At 37.3% G+C, this 22,151-nt stretch overlaps 1 protein-coding gene and 1 pseudogene across 1 annotated transcript in view; one reads left to right on the forward strand and one right to left on the reverse strand.

Moving 5' to 3' along the window:
- LOC139076065 (caspase-14-like) overlaps positions 1-22,145 on the forward strand; it is a 30,770-nt pseudogene extending 8,625 nt beyond the window's left edge.
- The window catches only part of LOC103547110 (caspase-14-like), a 98,977-nt gene that overhangs the window by 12,981 nt on the left and 63,845 nt on the right, over positions 1-22,151 (reverse strand). The gene's annotated exons all lie outside the window — the stretch shown is intronic.

Raw genomic sequence — 22,151 nt, forward strand, 5'->3', positions numbered from 1 at the left:
TCTGAACAACACAGTTAAGCTTAATTCATAGAATTCTATAGAACCCAGCACTCGAGAAGTGGAGAGCACATAGTCTTAAACTCGTACAGAATATGATAGTCCGATAGCCATTAAAAATTTACTGTAGGCCAAGACATAAACCAAGTTTCAACTGATTTCAAATTGGTATCACAGTTGATATTCTTTCTCAGTTCACAGCACAAATAGACATCAATAACAAAAGCAGAAATTTTTAAATCCCAACACCAGAAATTTAGAGACATTTGTCAATAACTAATGCATAAAATAATGGAAATTTACGAATTCTTAGAACTGAAGGATAAGGTTGTGACACATTAAAATGTAAGGGTTACAGCGAAAGCAATACTTAGAGGGGAACGAGAGCTTTAAAAATGCTTATTTTTTAAAAAGGTAGAAAATAAGGAGCCAAGTACCGCACTGAAATAGTCAGGAAACGCAGAGTAGAATAAACCCTCCAAAATGAAGAAAAATTGAAATAAGAGCCAAAATCAATGAAATAAAAAACATACATATACTAGAGAGAATTAACAAAAGTAAAAATGGGTTCTTAATTAAATACACCACAGGAAAGATTGATCAAGAATAAAAGGAAGCCACAAACTCTAGAGATAAAGAAGAGAACATAACTGTAGATAGGTTAGAGATTTCAGGTGATTAAAGATAAAATGAACTCTATGCCAAGAAATCTGAAAATAAATTTTTATTTTTTTCCCATGGAGAAGCCAGTTTTCCTAGCACTATTTATAGAATGGCCCATTCTTTCACCATTGATTTGTAATGGCTTCTTAAGTCACATATCTGGTTTCCCTACATATTTGGTTCTACCTCTAGGTTCAACCCCAATGGTCTATTTGTCTCTACGTGGGCTGACACAGAGCTTTTGTTATTTCTTTACCCTAAGCACTCATACCTTACAAGACAAATTCTCTCAAATACTGCATAGCTCACTCTCTTATGTCCCTCAAATCTCTACACAATGATCACCTTCTCAGTGGGGACATCTCTATACATCTGTTTTTAAAAACTACAGTCTCCACTCCCTACCCCTCAACAACTCCCTCTTCTGGCGTGATTTTTCTCCATAGCACTCATCGCCATCTAACACATTGTTTCATTTTTGGTAAACTTTTCATTGAAGAGAAACCATCAGAGGGAAAAGGATGCAAAGCATAAGGGCATATAATAGCTCAGTAAATTTTCATAAAATGAACACACTCACATAACTGGCACCCTCATCAATAAACAAGATGGTACCAGCACTCCATCTTGCCCACTTTGGTCATCACCACTCCAAACACTCTGCAGCTCCGAGGGCAAGCAGTATCCTGACTTCTAACATCACAGATTAGTTTTGTTTGCTTTTGAACTTTATACAAATGGAATCACAAAGTAACACAATATCTATTTTCTCTCCGTGTTTACTGTCTGTCTCCCCAACAAGAACATAAGCTCCGTGGAGACAGATTTTTAGCTCTTCTGTTCAATACTGAATCTCTAGCCCTCAAACATAGAGTCCAGCACAAACTCGTAAAATTCATTCATTCAACAAAACTGCAGCACAAGGCTCCTTGTCCTGATCCTTACCTGTTCCATAATAATTTTATTATTAGTTTGTCAAATTCCATGAAAAAACACTTTGGAATTGAATTTATAAATTAACTTGGAAAAAACCCTGTCATTTCTATGGTATTAAAATTTCTATCCATGAACATGGTATTTCTAATCATTTATTCAAGTCTTCCTTTATGTCTTTTAGGAATGTTTTGTAATTTTCTCTAATAAAATTCTTACTCATCTTTTTTTAGTCATTTCTAGACATCATTCACTAAAGCAAGAAAAATAACATGGTATCTTTTTATTTTCTATTATACGTTTTAAGTGATTATTGCTACTATATTCAACACTAATAATTTCTAGAATATTTATCCTTCTATCTCTTTTTCTTACCTTAATGTATTAGCTAGGACCACCCATGCCATGTTAAATAGTAGGGGTGATAGTGAGCAAGCTTGTCTTACACCTAACTTTTAAACATTTTTACAGTTTTATTAAAGTATAATTTATAATCGATAATCATCTGTACATACTTTAAGTAGACAATTTAATAAGTTTTCACATATGTATACTTCCATGAAACCATCACCATAATCAAGATTATGAACATACCAATCAATTCCCCGCAATGTCCTCATGCCCCTTTGTAATCCTTCCCTTCCAGCCCACCCCCAAGCACCATTGATTTGCCTTCTGTTACTATAGATTAGTTTGCATTTTCTAGAATTTCCTTTGTGCAGTCGTACAGTATGTACTTTGTTTTGTCTGGTTTCTTTCAGTCAGCATAATTATTCTGAGCTTCATCTACGTTGTATTATGTATCAGGAGCTCACTTCTTTATTGCTGAGTCATATTCCATGTACGATATATCACGATCTGTTTTTATTCATTCACCTGTTGATGGTCATTTGGGTTGTTTCCAGTCTTGACTATTGCAGATAAAGCTGCTGTGAACATTCGTGTGCAAGTCTCTATGAGGCCACATGCTTTCATCACTCTTGGGTAAATAACCAAGGAGTGGAATGTTATATCTAACTTCAATAGGGACATTTTTAATGTCTCACCATTAAGTATATTTCATTTTACATTACTGCCCTTATTTTCCTTTGCTTCCATTTCTTCACTAACATTTCATCTTGAATTGTATATACATATATGTAAACTATCATAATCTTTTTTAAATAAAGTCAAGATAAAAACAGCTGAATAAACATCCTTGACCACTTACTTCTACTTTCTCTACATTTTTCTGTTTCCCTTCACACCAGTGAATCAAGTCCACCTTTTCAGTACACAAGATTCTTTTGGACTTTAACTTATTAGTAGTAATAGTATTAGTAATAATAATGATAATAATGTTATTAGCATATTAGCAATAAGAGTAGCTAATTTCTTTTTTTGGTTTTATTACGCCAGTTATTAAGATAAGCACAACATCTGCATTACATAGTTTAATTTACATAACATCCCAATGACACGAGTGAGTTTTATCATTCTTGTTTTACATGACTAAACTGACACATCTAGAGGTTAAGAAATACTGAAGGTCTCAAAGATAGCAAGTGGCAGATCTTTTGGTCCAGGATCTTTTTCACATGAGAGTCAACAATCTTATTTACCATGTGATACTTTGCTAAGAGGTTGGTGCCTTCCTGGAAGACATGAATAGTAAGATGCCAACCTACCATCTCTGAAAGTGAAACATTTTTTGAAGGGAGATGGATGGGTTAATAAACATTTCTCCTTAAATACGTCAATTCGTAAAGCACAGGTAATTTTTTTTAAAGATTTAGAAAACCATCAGGAATAACCTAACCCCTCTGGAAGAATGTGTATCTCACTGTCATCTACCCTCACTGTCCTACCTGCCTGGGTGGGATAGATGATGAAATAATCACTGAATGTAGGCAGCCTCCTCTTCTCTGATATGTCGTCAGAGTCCATTGGTTCATCATCCGTTTCGACACCACTATCTCTTTTCTCTATTTTTTGAGGAATGAAAATACAAATTACAATAGTACACCACTGACACCAGTAACCCTTAATAAAAGTCACAACAAGCTTGTATCTCAATGAGAGAGAGAAATAGCCACAAAAGCTTTATAAGTCAGACGTTAGTCCCACAAGGCACCTGGAATCACATGATGGTGGGATGTCCCTGGAAACTGCACACATCTCTCTCAGAATTTGAGGTTCCCTGACCCACCTCACGAAGTTAGTGACTTGGACCCTTCCTCAGCCTAAGTTAACTATTCTATCTCACCTATGTTTTTCTTCCATCCCTTCCTCCCAGCTCAAAGTCCCTAGTATACTACACAACTAAAGTTACATCAGCTCAGGGCCCCCTAATTTAAAATAAGTAATTTTTTTTAATTTGCTTTTCTTTCCTCAATCATCAATATGAGAATTTCCTAGAAACAGGACTATTACAAAGAAGTCTCCACCTACCTCCTCTGCAGGCCTGGATTATAAAGATTTTTGGTTTCTCTTGAAGTGCTGGACAATTTTTATTGTTAAACATTTCAAAAATGTCTTCCAGGCTGACTCTTTCATCATCTTTCATTTTAATAAAGCCATTTTCTCCATGGGACATCAGAGTAACAAGACAGCAGCCAATTTCATCTTTAATTTCATTTAGTCCATCACGAAATGATGTTATTTTTCCAAGTAACTCCTGTAAAATAGGATAACATATGAAAACAGAACTGGAGGTAGGAAAACCCAGAAATGCTAGAGATGGCCCCTTTACAAGGTGATCCGATGAGATGACAAATACGGAAATACCTACATCTCTAACAGAGGAAGTATGAGGTAAACACTAGTTTCTAACTTTCACTTCTCTTTTGCTTGCTCTCAGAATTCATGATTTCTTCTTGTGCCACTGGTTCTTGTTTGACAAAATTATGGGATCTCTGATTCTCTACCACAAATACAAGAGAATTATAGCTCCCCAAATGGTTAATGTATTTAAATTTTGTATTAACTTATTTTATATACAAAAATTATTATTTTATAAGTAAGCTAGAAATGAAAAGGAATGGAGGAGTCTACTGAATAATATATACCTGCCAGAATCTATCAGGAGATGTCATCAGAACCTAGCCCACTAAAAAGAGGAGCAAGGCATGATGGCTGCTATCACTGCTCCTATACAGCTGTAACAAAGATCCTAACCATTTCAATAAGTAAAAATTAAACGAAGTTCAAATACTGGAAACAAAGAGCCAAAGCTCATTATTTACAGATAACACAACTATCTAGAAATATAAAATAATCAACTAAAAACCACAGAACTACAGATCAGCAACTTGACCAGATACAATGATCTAGAGCTCCCAATAACCCAGCAATAATCATTCAAATTACATAATGGAAAAAGAAATCTCATACATGGTCACACCAAAGTTAAACCAATCCCTAGAAATAAACCTAAGAAGAAATGCACATTACCTAGAGGAAGAAAACGATAAAAAAAACTTTAGTGAAGAGGCAACGTAAACAAACCATGACATACTGATGCTTCTGACTGAGATGACTCAATGCTATTAATTTGTCAATTCACCTCCTATTAATCTCAATTCAATGTCATGTCAATCAAAATCCCAAAAGATTTCTGTGGAGCTTAACTAGATTATTCTCAAGGTCATAGGGAACAGATAATGCTCAAGAACAACCAAGAAATTCAGAAGCAAAAAACAAAAACAAACTCAATGAGGAGGAATAGGTCCTATTAGACATCAAAATGTACTACAAAATCATGATGAATACAACAGTGATATACGGGCCTAAGTACAAACAAATAGATGAATGGAATATTTTAGAAGCCAGAAATTGATCCAAGTATATACAAGAATTTCATTCATGATAAAGGTGAAATTTCATATACGGGGAGGAAGGATGCATCACTCAATAAATGTTGAGGTGACTGACTGTCCATTTGGAAAGAAAGTCAGACCTCCTATCTCACACTGTTGCAAAAATAAAAATTACAGAGAGTAGAAAGTAAACCTTAAACTCTAACAATATTACAGAAAAATAATTTAAAAATTTTAAAGTTTGGAAGGCATGGGGTTCAATCAAGACACAAAAACCAAATGCCCACAGAGTCTTCTTGGTTTTTGTGTCTTGATTGAACCCAGTGCCTTTCCAAACTTTAAAATTTTTAAATTATTTTTCTGTAATATTGAGTTTAAGGTTTACTTTCTACTCTCTGTAATTTTTATTTTTGCAACAGTGGTTGATAGGAGGTCTGACTTTCTTTCCAAATGGACAGTCAGTCACCTCAACATTTATTGAGTGATGCATCCTTCCTCCCCGTATATGAAATTTCACCTTTATCATGAATGAAATTCTTGTATATACTTGGATCAATTTCTGGCTTCTAAAATATTCCATTCATCTATTTGTTTGTACTTAGGCCCGTATATCACTGTTGTATTCATCATGATTTTGTAGTACATTTTGATGTCTAATGATATTATTCCTCCTCATTGAGTTCTTTTTGTTTTTTGCTTCTGAATTTCTTGGTTGTTCTTGAGCATTATCTGTTCCTATGACCTTGAGAATAATCTAGTTAAGCTCCACAGAAATCTTTTGGGATTTTGATTGACATGACATTGAATTGAGATTAATAGGAGGTGAATTGACAAATTAATAGCATTGAGTCAGTCAGAAGCATCAGTATGTCATGGTTTGTTTACGTTGCCTCTTCACTAAAGTTTTTTTTATCGTTTTCTTCCTCTAGGTAATGTGCATTTCTTCTTAGGTTTATTTCTAGGGATTGGTTTAACTTTGGTGTGACCATGTACTAAGATTTCTTTTTCCATTATGTAATTTGAATGATTATTGCTGGGTTATTGGGAGCTCTAGATCATTGTATCTGGTGTACTAATATATAGTACTGTGGTTTTTAGTTGATTATTTTATATTTCTAGATAGTTGTGTTATCTGTAAATAATGAGCTTTGGCTCTTTGTTTCCAGTATTTGAACTTTGGTTTAATTTTTACTTATTGAAATGGTTAGGATCTTTGTTACAGCTGTAGGAGCAGTGATGACAGCCATCATGCCTTGCTCCTCTTTTTAGTGGCTGGTTCTGATGACATCTCCTGATAGATTCTGGCAGTTCTGTGTTAACCGTCACTCCTCCATTCCTTTTCATTTCTACTTACTTATAAAATAATAATTTTTGTATATAAAATAAGTTAATACAAAATTTAAATACATTAACCATTTGGGGAGCTATAATTCTCTTGTATTTGTGAGTGAGGATCAGAGATCCCCATAATTTTGTCAAACAAGAACCAGTGGCACAAGAAGAAATCATGAATTCTGAGAGCAAGCAAAAGAGAAGTGAAAGTTAGAAACTAGTGTTTTTTTACCTCATACTTCCTCTGTTAGAGGATGTTAGGTATTTCCGTATTTGTCATCTCATCGGATCACCTTGTAAAGGGGCCATCTCTAGCATTTCTGGGTTTTCCCTACCTCAGTTCTGTTTTCATATGTTATCCTATTTTACAGGAGTTACTTGGAAAAATAACATCATTTCGTGATGGACTAAATGAAATTAAAGATGAAATTGGCTGCTGTCTTGCTACTCTGATGTCCCATGGAGAAAATGGCTTTATTAAAATGAAAGATGATGAAAGAGTCAGCCTGGAAGACATTTTTGAAATGTTTAACAATAAAAATATTCAAGAGAAACCAAAAATCTTTATAATCCAGGCCTGCAGAGGAGGTAGGTGGAGACTTCTTTGTAATAGTCCTGTTTCTAGGAAATTCTGATATTGATGATTGAGGAAAGAAAAGCAAATTAAAAAAAATTACTTATTTTAATTTGGGGGGACAACTTTAGTTGTGTAGTATACTAGGGAGAAGTAAGCTGGGAGGAAGGGATGGAAGAAAACATAGGTGAGATAGAATAGTTAACTTAGGCTGAGGAAGGGTCCAAGTCACTAACTTCGTGAGGTGGGTCAGGGAACCTCAAATTCTGAGAGAGGATGTTGTAGTTTCCAGGGACATCCAGCCATCATGTCATTCCCAGTGCCTTGTGGGACTAACGTCTGACTTATAAAGCTTTTTGTGGCTATTTCTCTCTCTCATTGAGATACAAGCTTGTTGTGACTTTCCCTAAGAGTTTTACTGGTGTCAGTGGTGTACTATTGTAATTTGTATTTTCATTCCTCAAAAAATCAGAGAAAAGAGGATGGTGGTGTCGAAACGGATGATGAACACAATGGACTCTGACGACATATCAGAGAAGAGGAGGCTGCCTACATTCAGTGATTATTTCATCATCTGTCCTCCCACCCAGCAGGTAGGACAGTGAGGGCACAGATTCTCCCAGAGGGGTTAGGTTATTCCTGATGGTTTTCTAAATCTTTAAAAAAAAATTACCTGTGCTTTACGAATTAGAGTATTTAAGGAAATGTTTATTAACCCATCCATCTCCCTTCAAAAAATGTTTCACTTTCAGAGATGGTAGGTTGGCATCTTACTCTCATCTGTTTCCAGGAAGGCACCAACCTCTTAGCAAAGTAGCAGTCGTAATAGATCTCTGACTCTCATGTGAAAAAGATCCTGGACCAAAAGATCTGCGGCTTGCTATCTTGAGACCTTCCGTATTTCTTAACCTCTCAGATGTGTGAGTTTAGTCATGTAAAACAAGAATGATAAAACTCACTCGTGTCATTGGGATGTTATGTAAATTAAACTATGTAATGCAGATGTTGTGCTTATCTTAATAACTGGCGTAATAAAACCAAAAAAAGAAATTAGCTACTCTTATTGCTAATATGCTAATAACATTATTATCATTATTATTACTAATATTATTACTACTAATAAGTTAAAGTAAAAAGAATCTTGTGTACTGAAAAGGTGGACTTGATTCACTGGTGTGAAGGGAAACAGAAAAATGTAGAAAAGTAGAAGTGAGTTACAAGGATGTTTATTCAGCTGTTTTTATCTTGACTTTATTTAAAAAAGATTATGATAGTTTACATATATGTATATACATTCAAGATGAAATGTTAGTGAAGAAATGGAAGCAAAGGAAGTCGGCCATGATGTAAAATGAAATATACTTAATGGTGAGACATTAAAAATGTCCCTATTGAAGTTAGATATAACATTCCACTCCTTGGTTATTTACCCAAGAGTGATGAAAGCATGTGGCCTCATAGAGACTTGCACACGAATGTTCACAGCAGCTTTATCTGCAATAGTCAAGACTGGAAACAACCCAAATGACCATCAACAGGTGAATGAATAAAAACAGATCGTGATCTGTCATTACATGGAATATGACAATAGAAGTCAGCTCCTGATACATAATACAACGTAGATGAAGCTCAGAATAATTATGCTGACTGAAAGAAACCAGACAAAACAAAGTACATACTGTACGACTGCACAAAGGAAATTCTCAAAATGCAAACTAATCTATAGTAACAGAAGGCAAATCAATGGTGCTTGGGGGTGAGTCAAAGGAAGAGTTACAAAGGGGCATGAGGAAAAACGATAAAGAAATCAATTGTATGTCATAATCTTGATTATGGTGATGGTTTCATGGAAGTATACATATGTGAAAACTTATTAAATTGTCTACTTAAAGTATGCTAAGAAATAGGTATTCGATTATAAATTATATTTTAATAAAACTGTAAAAATGTTTAAAAGTTAGGTGTAAGACAAGCTTGCTCACTATCAGCCCCTACTATTTAACATGGCATGGTAGTATAGCTTTAATACGTAAGGGTAAAAAAAGAGATAGAAGGATAAATATTATTTAAATTATTAGTGTTGAATATAGTAGCAATAATCACTTAAAACGTATAATAGAAAATAAAAAGATACCATGTTATTTTTCTTGCTTTAGTGAATGATGTCTAGAAATGACTAAAAAAAGATGAGTAAGAATTTTATTAGAGAAAATTACAAAAACATTCCTAAAAGACATAAAGGAAGACTTGAATAAATGATAGAAATATCCATGTTCATGGATAGAAATTTTAATACCATAGAAATAGACAGGTTTTTTCCAAGTTAATTTATAAATTCAATTCCAAAGTGTTTTTTCATGGAATTTGACAAACTAATAATAAAATTATTATGGAACAGGTAAGGATCAGGACAAGGAGCCTTGTGCTGAGTTTTGTTGAATGAATGAATTTTCTCGAGTTTGTGCTGGACTCTATGTTTGAGAGCTAAGATTCAGTAGTTGAACAGAAGAGCTAAAAATCTGTCTCCACGAGCTTGTATTCTTGTTGGGGAGACGACAGTAAACACGAAGAAAATCAATATTGTGTTACTTTGTCATTCCATTTGTATAAAGTTCAAAAGCAAACAAAACTAATCTGTGATCTTAGAAGTCAGGATACTGCTTGCCTCGAGCATGTTTGGAGTGGTGATGACCAAAGTGGGCAATATGCCTGCTGGTACCATCTTGTTTATTGATGAGGGTGCCAGTTATGTGAGTGTGTTCATTTTATGAAAATTTACTGAGCTATTATATGCCCTTATGCTTTGCATCCTTTTCCCTCTGATGGTTTCTCTTCAATGAAAAGTTTACCAAAAATGAAACAATGTGTTAGATGGCGATATGGGAGAAAAATCACCCAGGAGGGAGTTGTTAAAAACAGATAAAGAGATGTCCCCACTGAGAAGGTGATCATTGTGTAGAGATTTGAGGAGCATAGAGATATTTGAGAGAATTTGTCTTGTAAGCATATAGAGCTAGGGTAAAGAAATAACAAAAGCTCTGTGTCAGCCCACGTAGAACAAATAGACCATTGGGGTTGAACCTAGAGGTAGAGAACCAAATATGTAGGGAAACCAGATATGTGACTTAAGAAGCCATTACAAATCAATGGTGAAAGAATGGGCCATTCTATAAATAGTGCTAGGAAAACTGGCTTCTCCATGGGAAAAAAATAAAAATTTATTTTCAGATTTCTTGGCATAGAGTTCATTTTATCTTTAATCACCTGAAATACTCCTTAACCTATCTACAGTTATGTTCTCTTCTTTATCTCTAGAGTTTGTGGCTTCCCTTTTATTCTTGATCAATCTTTCCTGTGGTGTATTTAATTAAGAACCCATTTTTACTTTTGTTAATTCTCTCTAGTATATGTATGTTTTTTATTTCATTGATTTTGGCTCTTATTTCAATTTTTCTTCATTTTGGAGGGTTTATTCTACTCTGCGTTTCCTGACTATTTCAGTGCGGTACTTGGCTCCTTATTTTCTACCTTTTTAAAAAATAAGCATTTTTAAAGCTCTCGTTCCCCTCTAAGTATTGCTTTCGCTGTAACCCTTACATTTTAATGTGTACAACCTTATCTTCAGTTCTAAGAATTCGTAAATTTCCATTATTTTATGCATTAGTTATTGACAAATGTCTCTAAATTTCTGGTGTTGGGATTTAAAAATTTCTGCTTTTGTTATTGATGTCTATTTGTGCTGTGAACTGAGAAAGAATATCAACTGTGATACCAATTTGAAATCAGTTGAAACTTGGTTTATGTCTTGGCCTACAGTAAATTTTTAATGGCTACGACTATCATATTCTGTACGAGTTTAAGACTATGTGCTCTCCACTTCTCGAGTGCTGGGTTCTATAGAATCTTCTATGAATTAAGCTTAACTGTGTTGTTCAGATGTTTTATGTCTGTATTAAATTTGTCTGTTTGACCTGCCAACAATTGCGATAGTGTTACTGTGTCACGTTATCATGGTGGGTTTGTCAGTTTCTTCTGTAGTTCTAATGTGTATTTTTATTTTCTTTATATATTTTGAGGCAACTGTAGTAGAGGGCATATGATTTTAGAACTGTTACACTTGTGGTGAAATAAATATTTTAACTGTTGTTTGTGGACTTACTATCCCAAATAGTGGTTTTTTTGTGTTAGTTTGTTTTGTCTGATTTTAATATAGATACTCTAGTATTCTTTTGGCCCATATTTGCCTGGTATCTATTCTTTAGACCTTTTTCTTTTTACCTTTCTGGGCCCTATGTTTTAGGTGGTCTCTTTTAAACAGAATATAGTGGGGCCGGCCCCGTGGCTGAGTGGTTAAGTTTGCACACTCTGCTTTGGCGGCCCAGGGTTTCGCCAGTTCGGATCCTGGGTGCGGACATGACACCACTCATCAGGCCATGCTGAGGTGGCGTCCCACAGGCCACAGCTAGAGGGACCCACAACTAAAATATGCAACTATGTACCGGGGGCTTTGGGGAGAGAAGAAGAAAAAAAAGATTGGCAACAGATGTTAGCGCAGGTGCCAATCTTTAAAAAAAAAAAAAAAGAATATAGCTGGATTGTGTTTTTTAACCCAGCTTGACATTATCTTTCTTTTTACTGGTGAGTTGGGACAATTTATCTTTATTGTGACTATTGATATATTTTCATTTTTACCACTTTGTGCTATTTGTCCTATTTTTCTTTGCCTTTTCCCTCTCCTTTATGCTCTTGCTTTTCATTGATTGTGAATTCAGTTTGTCATTCTTCCATTTTCTCCCCTGCTCACTGGGAAGGTGTACATTCTGTATCTCTTCTTCTCATGGTTGCCCGTGAAATTTCATTCATGTGTACATGGTCTGAAGTTAATAGAAAAGCTTATTCCTCCTCCCTGATGACATGAGGAACCTTAGACACACTGTCTCACCTTCCTCCACACTTAGGCACTGCTTTAGTTTAACATTTATTTCTACCCTTTATTTTTTGTGTCTTGGTTAACATTCTTTATTTATATGAAAGTATTTATGTATTCTTAAACTCCTTCACCTTCCGCCTGATTTTCTTCTGAATTAAAACATTAATCCAACATGTTTTTATCAGATATGTTGGCAAGTACCAGGGTGGCAAGCACTATTCTAGGTAATGCCTATCCCTTTTTTAAAACTCCACAAATTAGAATGTTATTGTAATATTTTATACAGTCCATGTTTGTTTATGTTTACCCATGTAGTTAACATTTTCTTTGTTCTCTATTCCTTTCTGAATCTTAGACCATTTTTCTGGGGTCATTTCCATATATCCTTTAGAAATTCACTTAAGGAAGATTTAGGTGGTAAATTCATTTTAAACCCAAATCTGGCTGATTGTTTGACAGTATGTTTGCTTGTTCCTTCTTGTGATTCTATCTTTTATTGAAACATTTCATGCTTGGTTATTTTATATTTTGTACCTACTATTTCTAATATCGAAAGTCTTTGGGAGTCACTCATTTGGTTGTTTCTGTTGACTGTCACTCATGGCGATGTTTCTTTGTGTGTTTCAACTCTTAGCTCACCTGTGGAATCCAAATTGGTGGTCTTCCTGGGGGTGTAAATAGGGAATACTTCCTTTAGAGAGGACTATCACCCACCTGGATCCCTGTAGCTCCCTTTCAGGGTCCAGGGTTAATGCAGAAGTCCTGGGTTCTTCTCCCTCCCTCCCAGGCTTGCCGTCAAAGCTTTTCCTTGCTAGACGTGCCAGGACAGACATCTTCCTGTAGGCACCGTGCAGCTCTGCTTTTCCTGTTTGCTTTCTGCTCCCAGTTCAGGTTTCAACTTCCTCATTTGGAGGGATGTGGTGCCTTGGAGATTTCTATGAATTCCTATCAGCCCAGAATAGCATTAAAATTTTATTTCTAATCAAGAATCAAATTTTAAAGCTGGAAGGGTATTTAAAGTTATCTAGTATCCAAAGCAGGAAACTCGGAATATATGAATCTTTTAGGGTCACCCATTTTCACTTCATCAGTTGATGCATACATACATGGTCTGGCGGTACCAAATACGTGTGGGGATCTGGGCAACAGGCACTCCATATACCATTGATGAGAGTGAGTGAGTACCACCTCTTTGGAGAGCAATGTGTGATATCTAGTAAAGTTAAAAATCTGTTAACTCCCTGACCCAGCGATTTCGCTTCTGGGTGTGTGCCCTAGTGCTGTGGTGCCCAAACCAGTGGGCACGTGAACACACACAGCGATACTTAACTCTGTGAACCACTAGCTCGGGTAGTTGAAGGTTTGGAAAGTTAGATGGTGCAGCATTCTTTTCTGTGATATCATTGGTTAGCTAGGTTTTGGAAGCTTGCTGAGATAAAAAGCGAGTACCATGGTGGAACCCTCGGTTGATAAGTCGTGCAGCGCCCAACAGGTGCACACATCCCATTAATCAGTAATGGTGGTTATTTAAGAACAAAATAAAAATAGTTTTCTTTCCATTTGTGTGGGTTTTTTTCCCAAGTGCCAATCAGTTATTAGGATATAAATACTAAATGTAAACCTAACTACTTTAATAAATGGAACTCTTAGTTATTTCTTTTAGTATTTAGGAGCACTGTGAAAAAATTACCGAGACACTAAGGGTACTGTGAACTGAGAAAGTTTGGGCACCTCTGCCTAAAGAGTCGTCTGCCCCTGTATTGTCGGAATACAGTGACCAGCTGTCCCAGTTTTCCCCAGACTGAAGGGTTTTCTGGGATGCTGGATTTTTCAGTGCCTCAACCGGGAAAGGGGGGAATCGAGGACGAGTTGGTCACTCTAACATGGGTGCTTCTTTGAAATTGTTACAAATAGGGATAATTGAAGTGGAGAAAAACTAAGAAGTCATTGGGAGCTGGATATTCATACAGTAGAATATTGTGCAACAATTGAAAAGAATCGCTGGAGAAGTTTTAAATGTAGCAGTGCATGAAGATTACATAATACAAATAGTATTACTTGAATATAAAGATTTTAAAACACAAAATAACATATTATCACTGTATCTATAGCTTGTAAAAGTATAAAAATATGGGCAAAAAGAAGAGCCAAAAGCTTTGTGATAGGGACTGCCTCTGGTAGAGGCAGAGAGTGTAGGGGAAGGAGGGAACAGAAAGTAATCAAGGAGGAATTTGGAGAGCAGCTTCAACTATTTCTCGTCTGAAAGGAAGAGTTCGAACAAATATCCGAAAATGTTAGGATTTGTTAGATCTGGGTGGTGGATAGGCAGGTGGGGTGTTCTTTACATTATTCTGTGTTCTTTTTGTATATTTAAAGATTTTTGAGAGATGGCAAATATAGGGATTGGCGAAAAGGGATTGGAAGCAAAAATGCAGGCAACACTGAGAATTTGCTGTAAAGGGAGTTGGGAAATGGGGACATTGTCTGGATGGCGATGAGGGATCAAAGAGTTTTGTTTTTAAGGTGGGCAGTATTGCTGCACAGATGCTGATGGGGATGAGCCAGGAGACAGGGGAAATTTTCAGGAGAGAATGCAGATCAGACAGTTAGGGAGCTGAGATTTTGAGCCTAGGCAGTATATCCTTCAGGCAACATGTTAGGCTGATTTTTCAAATTGAAGAAAGAAGTTACCATTTTCCTCTATTGGGAAGACTCCAGAAAGAGTAGATTTGAGGGGGAGGGGAAATAAGAGAGTCGAAATGGTGATTAGCCATCGCAGTGGACATGCTAGGAGGTAGTTGATTATTTAAGTCTAGGATCACAGGAGCCTTTGGTGTGCATTGGAGAGAGAGAAACGTGAATTGTCATCAGCTCATAATGTTCTTTTAAAGCCGTAGGCCTGGATGAGGTCACAGCCTTATTGCAATATGAATAGAATGCCAAGATGAAGAATCAGCAGTGGATGCTAAGAAGGAGCGGCCGCTGCTGTGGAAGCCACGTAAAGGAAGTGTTTTAAGGAGGAGGTGACTGACTACATCAGACGCTGCTCACAGGTCAAGTAGGATGTGGACAGAGATTCGCCTTTGGATTTAGAAAAGTGGAGGTCACTGTGAACCTTGACAAGAATAGTCTGGGATATGGACAAAATTGTGCAACTCAAAGGAGTAGAAATACAGCTACATGCAAGAGAAAGGATTGGCCTTAGAAATAGAGCATTGAGTGAGAAAAGTCACAGTAGACTTTGTGTTTTTTAAAAAATTTAAAACAAAAGTTACATTGCAGTGTTTAAGGATACATATATATGTGGTAAAACTATGACTTTTTTTTAAAAAAAGGTGAATGGTAAATACAAAATTAAGATTAGTGGTTTCTGTATGGGGAGGGAGGGAATGGGATCTGGAAGGAGCACACAGGGCGTCAGATATTAGTTAATATGTGAATCAATCAGCAGAAGACCAATACCCCAATAGATCAATGCATATAGGCAGCTAACTCAATTCCCAGGGACTTACCGTGGAGAAGATGCTCAACTTTCTTTACTTATAAGAAGAAAGTTAAACAAGATTGAAGTACCATTTTTCATCTATCAGAATTGGCAGAGATCAGAAAGTTTGAATGTGTCCTTTTGGTGAAGAGATAGGAAATTTACTTATTAATTACTGGTGGGACTGTGCATTGGTATCACTTCTTTGGAGGACCATTTTGGCATCATCTAGCACAATTACAAATGCACACGTACTTTCCTGTCTAGGAATTCATCTTCCAGGTATCTAGTAGATGTCTGAATGACATGTGCTCAATGTTATTCACTGACACTTTTTTATAGCAAAGTATTAGGAACAATTTAAATGTCCATCCATAGGGGACTAGTTAAATAAATTATGGTAAATCATCGAGTAGAATACTATGTAATGGAGGAAAAAGTTCCTTCTGAAGATGAACAACCTTCAAGGTGGGCTTTTGGTGAAAAAAAGTCAGATCAATGAGCATGTATAATACGCTGCTGGGGTTGGGAGGAGAGTGGTTACACACTCGAACATGTATAAACTTCTTCATACATGGAACAGATCTGGAAGGATGCACAGGAAACTGATACGGTTAACTTTCTTGGGCATGGGAGATCAAAGAGGGGAAGAAAGATTCACTAGATTTCTTTTGTAATTTGAATTTTGAACCAGTTAAATGTATTATCTATTCAAAAAATGAATTTTAAACATTTTAAAATGGAGTTATCTGCTTTTAAAAATTGGGAGACTTCACATAAAAACTCAGTTTCTGGCATCTGTGCACCAGAGACATTTATACCAGCTACGTGACCCCTGCAGGTCCCAGACTTGTCACTCCTGGTCTGTGACAGAGCCGTGTCTCCTGCATACAAGAGAAATGGCAACATGTTTTCATCAGTTTCTTGGCTATTTGTGCTGAGTCTTGTGAGTGGGTGTTGCTCATGTTCCATGGCCAGAGTTGTCTACCCCATTTTACAATGCAAGTTGGGGGATCCCAGTCCTGGTGATCTTTTGACCTTGTTTGGTAGATCTCTGGAGAAAAGAAGGACACTCACTGGCTTTCAGCCAGAGTCTAAAGTTCTCCACTTTCACTCATCTGACTCTTTTTTTTGTGGTTTAGAATCTGTCCTGATGATTGAACCCATGGCCACAGACTTACCATTGCTGATAATTTTCAAAGTAATGAAAAATGTATGATATTTTGTTTGAGAAGATCCTTGGTAGCTACTCTTGATTTTTTGTTTTGTTCACTGGCACATGAGAATTCTCAGAGGCTGCAACTCATTAGGGCGGAGGCTTTCAATGTCATTTACCATAGCCCACAGAGTAAGAAATTGCTATTGTATTTCATCAAAATCTAATCCCCTTGATTGTAAGACATAACATTATTTTGTGTCATCAAGAAGCTACTAATTAGGGACCGACCTCGTGGCACAGTGGTTAAGTGCGCACGTTCCGCTTCGGCAGCCAGCGTTCGCTGGTTCAGATCCTGGGTGCAGACATGGCACCACTTGGCAAGCCATGCTGTGGCAGGCGTCCCACATATAAAGTAGAGGAAGATGGGCACACTGTTGACTCAGGGCCAGCCTTCCTTGGCAAAAAGAGGCGAGTTGGCAGCAACTCAGGGCTGATCTTCCTCAAAAAAAAAAAAAAAAGGAAGCTACTAATTAATCTGTGATACAGCAGAGATTATACAGCATATCCAGGTTGTAGAGATGCTAAAGTGAAAAGAAAAAATGTAGAATTGATAAAATATGTAGCTCATTATAATGTTATATACACTTACATAGAAGTATAAATATATATGTAGCAAATACTAGTTTTTAAAAATAGTACTTGCTTTTACTATGTTTGAGATACTTTAATATTTTCTGTTATATCCCATGCTATCCCATTATAAAAAAATGTTGGTTTCAATCTACTAAATTGATGTCTTGACTGATTATTGGGCCACAACTTGCAGTTTGAAGAACACTGACTAGATGGACTAGTGAGCTGTGGTGTTTTCTAACTCAGATTTACTCTAAGAGGGCCAATACTGAAATTCCCATATGGTTCCCACGCGAAACAGATATCCTTCTCTGGATTCTTTTAAGACTTGACTGAGGTATATTGAAGTATAAATTGTACGTATTTCACGTATACAATTAAAACAGGTATGAGTATATACTCATAGACATATAGCCATGACCAAGATGAGCAAATATACATGCACCCCCAGTTTCCTCATGTCATAATCCCTGCCTGGCTCCGTGCAATTGCTAGGTCACCACGGATCCGCTCTCTGTTACCACAGGTTGATTACCTTGTCTGGAATTTTATAGAACTAGAATTACACAGTACGTATGATGTTTTCTTCCATGCAGCACAACGGTTTTGTGATTCACGCATGCTGTCGTCTCATTCCCTTTAATTTCTGAGTAATATTTAATTGTGTGGATATAACAATTTGTTTTTTTGATCCATTCACTTGAACATTTGGATTGTTTCTAGTTTTTGATGATTACAAATAAAGCTGCTGTGAACATTTGTGTGCAAGTTGCTTGGGCGTGTTTTTGTTTTCCTTGGGTAAATACTAAGAAATGGAATGACGGTTCATAAAGTAGGTAATGTTTAACTTTTTTTTTTTTTGGTGAGGAATATTGTCCCTGAGCTGACATCTGTTGCCAGTCTTCCTCTTTTTATGTGAGGAAGATTGTCCCTGAGCTAACATCTGTGCCAATCTTCTATTTTGTATGTGGGATGCCACCACAGCATGGCTTGATGAACGATGTGTAGGTCTGAGCCAGGGATCCAAACCTGAGAACCCCAGGCCACTGAAGCAGCCCGTGTGAACCTAACCACTACACCACTGGGCCAGCCCCTGTTTAACTTTTAAAGAAACTGCCAAATTCTTTTCCAAGGTGGTTGTATCATTTTGCATTCCCACTGGCAGTGTGGGAGAATTCCAGTTGCTCCACATTCTCATTAGCGCTTGGTATCGTATTCTGTTTTGAAATTTTAGACAATCTAATGTGGATACAATAGTAGCACCTTGTGGTTTTAATTTGCATTTCCTGGAAGGCTAATAATGCTGGTTTTCTCTTCATGTGACTATTGGTTATTCATGTATCTTCCTTGCCCAACTTTGTGTTGGGGTGTTTGTTTTCTTAAGTTGTAAGAGTTCTTTATAAATTCTGGTTACAAGTTCTTTCTCTGGTATGTGTTACAAATATTTCCTCCCAATCTGTGGCTTGCTTTTGATTTTCTCAAATAATGTCTTTCAAAAAGCAAAAGGTTTTAATTTTGATTAAGTCCAATTTATCAATTTTTTTCTTTTATGATTTATGCTTTTTGTGTTCTAAGAAACCTTTCTCTACCCTGTGGTTGCAAAGACGTCCCGTATTTTTTCTGTTTCAATCCAGATTCCCTATGTGAGGGTGCAATTTTGACATTCCCCATTGAATTTCCACACTAGATAGACATGTTTCCTGTTTTTTAACCTAACTAATAATAAAAATAATTTCAGTAGTTAAACTTTTGGGAACCCCCAAATAAATTCCCTATGGGTGTATGTAGGGGTTATTTAAATGTTTAAATGCTACAGCAAAAGTTTAAAATGCTATATAGCAAAAGTCAGCAAGAAAAAAAAAGGGATAAATGAAGCAAATATGGCAAAATGATGATAACTATTGAATCCTAGATATAAGTACATGGAGGTTTGTTAAACTTTAATTTCTACTTCTGTGTATATTTGAAAACTTTTATTTAAAAAAATGCATATAAAAAGAATGCCCTCGAGGGGCTGGCCTGGTTGCATAGTAGTGAAATTCATGTGCTCTGCTTTGGCGGCCCAGGGTTTGCAGGGTCGGATCTGGGGCACAGACCTAGCACTGCTCATCAAACCATGTTGTGGTGGCATCCTAAATAAAAGAGAGGGAGATTGGCAACAGATGTTAGCTCAGGGCCACTCTTCCTCACAAAAAAAAGAAAAGAAAGAAAGAAAGAATGCCCTTGAGAAGTTACGTGTATTGGTCACACGAGGTCCCTGGGAGGCTCAGGTGCTTCCTTTGTTTGTGCCTGTTTCTGTTGTGGCCCAAGACACAATCCTGATAACTGGAGAGTGTTTCTGTATTCGCACTTCAGAGCCATTTTCTCGGCTTTAACTATGAGTCACAGAGCAAGTTAGCTGCCAGTAGAAGAGGAAAATGGACAAAATGTTTCTCTCTTTCCTTTGCAGACCATGTCGCTTTACGGCATCCCCGCACTGGCTCCGTGATGATCGAAGCAATGGCTGAAGTCTTTAAACAGCATGGAAACAGGTGGCACATTGCTGACTTTTTCACCAGAGTAAGTAAATTCCTAGTGAACATGTGCTCCATTCACTCTGAAGCTAATGCATTGATGAGAACGTTTTCCTGAGAAGATTGACTTTTAGCCGTGAAAACATGAGACATACTGGAAAGTTGCTTGAAAACAATGGGCTGGTGGTGAGTTTCGAGGCAGCACTGTTGAGAAGACCTGGCTGAGCCAGATGCTGAGGAGAACTGATAGGGACACTTTCTAATCATTGGTAATACGAGTGAGTGGGATATTAGGTGAGCTTGGAATTTCCCGCCTGCCCTGTGGTCCTGCCCTGCGGTCCTGCCCTTGAAGTCGGCTTCAGCCTGACTCAGGTCCCCCGGGAGAGGGGACCACAGAGGCCTTCTTTAAGGACTAACACTAGCTCTGTTTGTCCTCCCAGCTCGTAGCCCATAGTAGATGTTCACGGAATGAATGAGTAGCCAAGAATTGCAGCAGATTTATACATAAACAGTAGTTTGGTGGATGGCCCAATTACAGTCGTCTGTCATATCAGGATTGAAGAGTAATCTTCTTCTTAATCTGGGAGTTTTATACCCAAAGAGGGCTAAATTTAGAAAAGGTGGTACATGAGCACAGTACCATCCATACTAACATTTACTGCGTTGCTCACTCTGTGCCAGTTCTGTTGTCTGCGCTTCAAAGATATTTATCCGTTTATCCATGTAAGCCTTCCGACAACCTCAGGGAGGTCCTGGGATTCGCATCCACTCTTACACATGGAGAGCTAGTTAGTGACAGAGTTGGCATTCTAGCCCAGGCAGAGGGCTTCTAGAGTTTGTCCTTAACCACAGTTATATATTAATTACTCCTCACCTCCCCCAGGTATGGTAACTATTGTTATTTCTTTCAAAAAAACATTTAATGTTAAGACTTTACATATGATGCTTAACACCTTTCAAAACTCAATTGAGATAAGCTCGTGGGGGAAAGGTTGAGGGACTACAGACTGTTTTGACAGTTGTCCCAACCACATTCCCAAATATATTGCTCAATTTCTCTTTTTAAGAAAATAGTTTCTTGTTAGCCTCTCAGGAATACATAATAGCAAAGATTTAACCAACTGTAAATAGAAATCCATTTTAGTTAACGCTAACTGAAAAATTGGTTTGCTTACCAATGTTCAGTAAGTCTTTATTGAACATCTTTCTTTTTCTTTCTTTTTTTCCTTTTTGGTGAGGAAGATTGGCCCTGAGCTAATATCTGTTGCTCATCTTCCTCTTTTTGCCTGAGGAAGATTGACCTTGAGCTAACATCTGTGCTAGTCGTCCTCTGTTTTGTATGTGGGATGCCACCACAGCATGGCCTGATCAGCCATGTGTAGGTCCGAGCCTGGGATCCAAACCCATGAACCCCAGGCCACCGAAGAGCAGCATGCAAACTTAACCACTACACCACTGGGCCAGCCCCTGGTTCACTTCATTTTTAAAGTGCCAGCTGAGTAGATGCTGGCAAGAAAGCCCAAAAATGAGCATGGTGTGGCCTTTGCGTTAAAGGCACTTACAACATAGTGATGAACTTACAACCAACCCTGGAATTGTACAGCTGTTGGATACTTTGACATAACATCCATCCCCTTCATTTTACCAGGAGTTACCAAGGCTCAGGAGAGGTTAATATCTTGCCTGATATTACCCAGGGTCAAGTTGAACCTGAACCCAGGTCTGTGGACTCCTGAGTCCAGTGTCTCCATCCCATGGCACTGCGTTCCAAGCACTTGGTGGGACGTGGACGGTGTTGGCGTGGTTTTCCCGATGCCGTCGTGTAACTCTGCCATCTCGTTCTGTGGGGTTTACTGGAAGGCTGTCGCTCAGGGCCTCACATTATCTTTTCACGCTTTTTCAACAGTTTGTGCTTTTATCTTTCAGGTGAATAACAGAGTGGTGCACACTGAATTTCATCTACGTGAGGAACCAATAAAAGTATCACTTGTAATGGAATCAACTTTAACTAAATCGGTGTACTTTTGACATCAGGAAGATTTCGAAAATGACTGCATTATAACAGACTGTAAAGAGCCGTGGGCGTTTGACCTCTAGTACGAATGGTTATCGTTTTGAATTATGACTGTCACCAGT

The sequence above is a fragment of the Equus przewalskii genome, chromosome 15 (assembly GCF_037783145.1).
Source record: "Equus przewalskii isolate Varuska chromosome 15, EquPr2, whole genome shotgun sequence".
NCBI lineage: Eukaryota > Metazoa > Chordata > Mammalia > Perissodactyla > Equidae > Equus > Equus przewalskii.